The sequence below is a fragment of the Staurois parvus genome, unplaced genomic scaffold, assembly GCF_062004578.1.
Source record: "Staurois parvus isolate SC_StPar_1 unplaced genomic scaffold, SC_StPar_1.0 ptg000419l, whole genome shotgun sequence".
Classification (NCBI taxonomy): Eukaryota; Metazoa; Chordata; class Amphibia; order Anura; family Ranidae; genus Staurois; species Staurois parvus.
In genome coordinates, this window is record NW_028318215.1 from 132619 (window position 1) to 140000 (window position 7382).

The window sequence follows — 7382 nt, forward strand, 5'->3', positions numbered from 1 at the left end:
GAGTACCAGATATCTGTGGAGCCACGATAGGCGGATCAATCTGTGTCCACGCATGAAACTGGCACATGTCCCACTACCAGAGCCTCCACTGGCTCCTCAGCACCACCAAGCTCCTCTACTGTTCCCAAGATGTCCACACCCACAACCAGGTTAGGAACTCTTTGATATGATGTAGATGCCGCTCTTTGCCCTCCTGGGTCAGTGGAGTTCCACACAAAGCTCCCAGAGTGCCTCCTAACTCCAAGATGGTCTCCATTTAAGGCTCCACTCTGGCAGAAACCCAACCACAGGGGAGTATCACTCCACCACAGGGGCGGACTGACAACTCACAGGGCCCCCGGGCAATAGGGGATCATGGGGCCCCTGTATCCTTGCCCAAACTCAAAAAAGCCTATGAAAAAGGTACCAGAGGCATCTCATGGGGCCCCTTACTGAGCCTGGGCCCTCAGGCAAATGGTCAGTCCGCCCCTGCTCCACCATATTATAAGGTGCCTTGACTCCTCTCCCAGCTCAAGATCTTCCATCACTGGGACAACACCGTATGCTGCATTTTCCTCTCTAGCCAATTGACCCAAGGCTAAATCCTCCATAGGTGGCTGCTCCCACTCTGCAACCATGAGCTCCCCACAGACAGGCTGAACCCCAAAAACACTGGGGGAACCAGTCCACCCCTCACTCACCCCAGATTTGCTTATGCTAGGAGAGCCCAGGGCTCCTGTCCCTGAATGCCTCATAGGATCTCCCGATACATGGGGCCTCCTCCTAGGCTGCATCCTCCTCCTAGGGAATTCACAGATCATGGGGCCACTCAAAGTCAGGGAGGACCTCAAAGACAAAGGCACCTCCTGCAGCATGCCCAGGGTAATAATCACTGTCAATTGACTGCAGTCAGGACTTACCAGGCCCAGGGTTTCACTCACCCAATAACTGACATTGGGCAAACCCCTTCCTTGGTACCATGAACAGTCCAGTATTGGTTGTCGCCCAGTAGATGGGCACCGATAATCGGAGCGTAACCCCCTCATCAGAAGCTCTCTTCCATGGCAAATGATACATTGCTGTACGTTGTTCACAGAGAATGACTAGTGTACTGCCCCGCAACTGAGCACAGACCACTCCATTCTCAGCCCCGTCTTCTGGTCCGGCTCCAACCAATGCCAACACATCTTCTTCAGATGGTGGAGTACCATATCCTGTCAACTGCACCAAGTGTTAGCAGTGCCCTGATTTGTTACCAGCAACGATCATCAGGGCTGCTGTTAGGGCCACGGGGCCATTTAAAGTCAACCTCACAGGGCCCCCTCAAATAAGCACGATTTGCTATGCTTCAATTATGAATGAGCATAGTACCAATCACTCATTGTGTTCATTCAAGAAAGGAAGGGGCTGGCAAATGTGACGTATTCACTGGTCCCTTCCCCCACTCTCCATCCTGAAGGACCCTTTTGTATGCTTGCAGCTGCCGGTGGGAAGTTGAGGAGGGAAGTTGGCAGCACTTTGGGGATGGGGGCAACAAGGGGAAACATATGGTGGACAGGGAGGGTGATGGGTAATGGGTGTGGCTGGAGGGCAATTACTGAAGTCAACAGCCAGCGGGATGCAGAGGAGAAAAGCCAGCTTTCAGCTGCTGCATTGAGAGCTATACATGGGGATCTGTTCCAGTACACACCCCTCCCCCCCACTGCCTTGCTGATCACCCTCCCTGCCCACATTCGATTCACCCAGCTACCTGGGCCCCCCTGCTGGCCTGGGCCCTGTGCAGGAGGACCAGTGGTACCCCCTTATCCACGGCCCTGATGATCATGCTGGCCAGGGGTCCCTCCCTTCCTCCTTCTCAGGCATGAGATATGGTAGCCACACACCCATCTCTGTATGCCAAAAAAGGAGGTGAGGATATTCGTAAAATGGGGACTTATGGTGGAAACTGGAAGCCGTCCCTTTATATTTCAACCAGGCCCTTATCTGGGCATGCAGCCTGGATAGTAAGGAAAGGGAGGGCAGTCAGCCTGGGCCCCCCTACGGCTTTCTGTACTAGACCAGGCTACATCCATTCAACATTGGGGGGGGGGGGTACCTTGCAAAGTGGGACAGCATAACCTCCTTCACCCATCGTACCCTCCTTGTCCCAGTGTTGAGGGACAGTGGCCTCTTCTGCACTTCTATATGCCTGTAAAAAGAAGGTGGGGGGTATTAGTTAATGGGGGGGGGGGGCATATGGTTGAATATAAAAGTCCCCTTTTTTTTTATTAAAGAGGTGATCAATTATTCACCCTATCCTACGAGTATTGGTACAGCGGTCCATTAGTACCCCTTGCCCAACCTCACAAAGAGGTAACGAGAACCCCAACACTGAATTACATTTTTTTGATCAAATAAAAGAAAAAACAAAAAAATAAGTACCTCTTAAAAGGAAAAAAAATGTTATTATTATCCCCAGAAATAATTCCAGTGCCAATTATGTTGTTCATATCAGTCCCCCTGACCCTGCAGTACATGCCGCGTTCCCGCCTCTAAATGACAGATTTCCAGCCGTGGTCATTTAATTTACCACAGAAAATAATTGGGATTGGTGGTGGAGAATAATTTTTGGACTAGTTTGATTTAATTTCCCACCTGGAATCTTGGGTGACACCAATGTGCAAATGTGGTCACTGACATCACCCAGTACTTCCAGTGCTATTACCGCAGTCAGGATCTGTCATTTAGCAGCAGGACTGCGGCGTGTTCAGCGCACTTGAATTCCATCACCATTGACTTTATCAGTGTTCAGATTTGGGGTTTGTGCCGATTACCAGCGAACTGCAGATGTGGAACATAGCGGGGGTTGTGAAGCGACACCTCTAATGATGTGACAACGCGCCCATATTCATACTTTCATTGATACATTTTGATAAATGTAATTCCCATCTTTTCTTATGATTCACGGAGTGGAATCTGCTTGCAGACAGCGCCGCACAATTACGCCGAACATGAAACCATCCATTTCCTCACCTCCCACAAAATATCTCTCCTCCGCCGGTTAAACGCCGCGCACAATAGCACGATTCCCAGACCTGTCATTAGGACGTGATCTATGTGCCGGCGCCGGAGAGCCAGATACACACCGCCATTTACCGCCTATTTATGCTCCAGATAGCGAAACGCCGCATAAAAATGTCATTTATTTATTTTTTTTACTGCCTTGTAAAATATTTATTGTCCTCGCTATCTGCGGCCGTCCCCATCAATCAGGATGCAGAGTCCTATAATCTGCGCTAAACGAGCTGCTGAAGAAGACAGCGACGGCAAAGGGTGTCTATAGCATCTTCAAAGCGGATATCACCCCCAACTGGAAGACGTTTAGTGCGCTCTGTGCGCTGGGTAACACATACGACGGTCACTGTTCAAAATAATATCTTCGCCCTTTTTTATCCTTTGTGACATTTCTTTGCGGCTGATCTCACGCGGCCTCTTTGCAGTTGCTTCCTGTCTACATGCACTGTAATGGTTGCCCGATATTTCTCAGGGTGGGTTTCCTGATGGTGACAACAGTGGATCTTGCCTGTATTGTGTTGACGTGGTCATTCGTTGTCTCCATTGGAAGCCTGTATGACAGGGTGACAATGCAGGAGCTCAATCAGGAGATGGGGATAGAACATTGTCACCCTACAACAGGAAGTGCCTAAGCAAGGATCATTATGGCAGGATCACCAGAAATCATTTTATGAAAGCTGCACTTTTGGCGAGGGATTTCAGACCGTTACTAGAAAGGTAAGTATCCACTTTAATGTAGGCACCTTGGCGCATGCCATTGACTGTATTAACCAGGGCCATAGAAAAATATATTTTCCTGGAGAAGGGGCTTCAACATTGGAGATCCAGAAGAAACAAATCAGGAGGTGCATGCAGTCATGAATTATGCTTGCAAAATTGCGCTAACAGTGGGAGGGGCTTAAAACTTGTGTGACTATCACAACGAGCACAGGGGTAGATGTGCTACAGACACAGAGAGCAGAGGTCAAGAGTGTGTAATGTACAGTGTACAGGGGTCAGGAGTAAATAACACACAGAATACAGAAGTGTGAAATGTACAGACAGCAGGGATCAGGATTAATTAGGACACATATTACAGGGGTCGGGAGTGTGTAACCTACACAGTACAAGGGTTAGGAGTGTGTAACCTACACAGTACAGGGGTCAGGAGTGTGTAACCTACACAGTACACGGATCAGGAGTGTGTAACCTACACAGTACAGGGGTCAGGAGTGTGTAACCTACACAGTACAGGGGTCAGGAGTGTGTAACCTACATAGTACACGGATCAGGAGTGTGTAACCTACACAGTACATGGATCAGGAGGGTGTAACCTACACAGTACAGGGGTCGGGAGTGTGTAATCTACACAGTACAGGGGTCGGGAGTGTGTAACCTACACAGTACAAGGGTCGGGAGTGTGTAACGTACATAGTACAGGGGTCTGTAGTGTGTAACCTACACAGTACACGGATCAGGAGTGTGTAATCTACACAGTACAGGGATCAGGAGTGTGTAACCTACACAGTACAGGGGTCAGGAGTGTGTAACCTACATAGTACACGGATCAGGAGTGTGTAACCTACATAGTACACGGATCAGGAGTGTGTAACCTACACAGTACACGGATCAGGAGGGTGTAACCTACACAGTACAGGGGTCAGGAGTGTGTAATCTACACAGTACAGGGGTCGGGAGTGTGTAACCTACATAGTACAAGGGTCAGGAGTGTGTAACCTACACAGTACAGGGATCAGGAGTGTGTAACCTACATAGTACAGGGGTCTGGAGTGTGTAATCTACACAGTACAGGGATCAGGAGTGTGTAACCTACACAGTACACGGATCAGGAGTGTGTAATCTACACAGTACAGGGGTCAGGAGTGTGTTACCTACACAGTACAGGGGTCAGGAGTGTGTAACCTACACAGTACAGGGGTCAGGAGTGTGTAACCTACACAGTACATGGATCAGGAGTGTGTAACCTACACAGTACACGGATCAGGAGTGTGTAACCTACACAGTACAGGGATCAGGAGTGTGTAACCTACATAGTACACAGATCAGGAGTGTGTAACCTACACAGTACACGGATCAGGAGTGTGTAATCTACACAGTACAGGAGTCAGGAGTGTGTTACCTACACAGTAAAGGGGTCAGGTGTGTGTAACCTACATAGTACATGGATCAGGAGTGTGTAACCTACATAGTACATGGATCAGGAGTGTGTAACATACACAGTACAGGGATCAGGAGTGTGTAACCTACACAGCACAAGGGTCAGGAGTGTGTAACCTACACATTACAGGGGTCCGGAGTGTGTAACCTACACAGTACAGGGGTCAGGAGTGTGTAACCTACACAGTACAGGGGTCAGGAGTGTGTAACCTACACAGCACAAGGGTCAGGAGTGTGTAACCTACACAGTACAGGGGTCAGGAGTGTGTAACCTACACAGTACAGGGGTCAGGAGTGTGTAACCTACACAGCACAGGGGTCAGGAGTGTGTAACCTACACAGTACAGGGGTCAGGAGTGTGTAACCTACACAGTACAGGGGTCAGGAGTGTGTAACCTACACAGTACAGGGGTCAGGAGTGTGTAACCTACACAGTACACGGATCGGGAGTGTGTAAACCTACACAGTACAAGGGTCGGGAGTGTGTAACCTACACAGTACAGGGGTCAGGAGTGTGTAACCTACACAGTACAAGGGTCGGGAGTGTGTAAACCTACACAGTACAAGGGTCAGGAGTGTGTAATCTACACAGTACAGGGATCAGGAGTGTGTAACCTACACAGTACAAGGGTCGGGAGTGTGTAACCTACACAGTACAGGGATCAGGAGTGTGTAACCTACACAGTACAGGGATCAGGAGTGTGTAACCTACACAGCACAGGGGTCAGGAGTGTGTAACCTACACAGTACAGGGGTCAGGAGTGTGTAACCTACACAGCACAGGGGTCAGGAGTGTGTAACCTTCACAGTACAGTGGTCAGGAGTGTGTAACCTACGCAGTACAAGTGTCCGGAGTGTGTAACCTACACAGTACAGGGGTCAGGAGTGTGTAACCTTCACAGTACACGGATCAGGAGTGTGTAACCTACACAGTACACGGATCAGGAGTGTGTAACCTACACAGTACAGGGGTCAGGAGTGTGTAACCTACACAGTACAGGGATCAGGAGTGTGTAACCTACACAGTACAGAGATCAGGAGTGTGTAACCTACACAGTACAGGGGTCAGGAGTGTGTAACCTACACAGTACAGGGGTCAGGAGTGTGTAACCTACACAGTACAGGGGTCAGGAGTGTGTAACCTACACAGTACACGGATCAGGAGTGTGTAACCTACACAGTACACGGATCAGGAGTGTGTAACCTACACAGTACAGGGGTCAGGAGTATGTAACCTTCACAGTACAGGGGTCAGGAGTGTGTAACCTACACAGTACAGAGATCAGGAGTGTGTAACCTACACAGTACAGAGATCAGGAGTGTGTAACCTACACAGTACAGGGGTCAGGAGTGTGTAACCTACACAGTACAGGGGTCAGGAGTGTGTAACCTACACAGTACAGGGGTCAGGAGTGTGTAACCTACACAGTACACGGATCAGGAGTGTGTAACCTACACAGTACACGGATCAGGAGTGTGTAACCTACACAGTACAGGGGTCAGGAGTATGTAACCTTCACAGTACAGGGGTCAGGAGTGTGTAACCTACACAGTACAGGGGTCAGGAGTGTGTCATCTGCACAGTACAACCCAGTACACCTCCCCCCCCCCAACACAGCCCCCTCCCTCCAGCACAGCTCTCCCCCCTTAGTACACCTCTCCTCCACTAAGTGCAGCTCTTTACCCCAATACAAAACCTCTCCCCCCCTGTACAGCTCTGCCTGACCCAGTACACTCCTCCCCCACCCAGTACACTCCTCCCCCTCAGTACAGCTCCCCTTCCCCCAGTCTCCCCCTCAGAGCAGCCCCCTCTCCTCTGACCTGACATCCCCCCTTATCTATACATTTATCTACAAGTTACTATGTGATGCACAAGCCTCTTAAAGTCATCAAAAAACTTTCTTTATCCTCCCTAACTGAGCCAAATCATCTTTGATTTGTGTCTCACACACTCCCCCTCCCAGGCACTGCAGCTTACAGTGGGAGGGCTTCAGTAGCAGAGGCAGTGCTGTCAATCCAGAAGCAGTGGAAGGGACTAGGTGTGATCAGATGCTGATTGACAAGCTACAGGCTCCTGACAATGCTGACAGCCATGGCCTCTATAACATCTCCTCCTCCCATTGTAGTGGAAATGTGCACCGCCAACATGAGGGTGACAACGCTGCTCTGAGATCAGGAGCAGTGCAGCACTG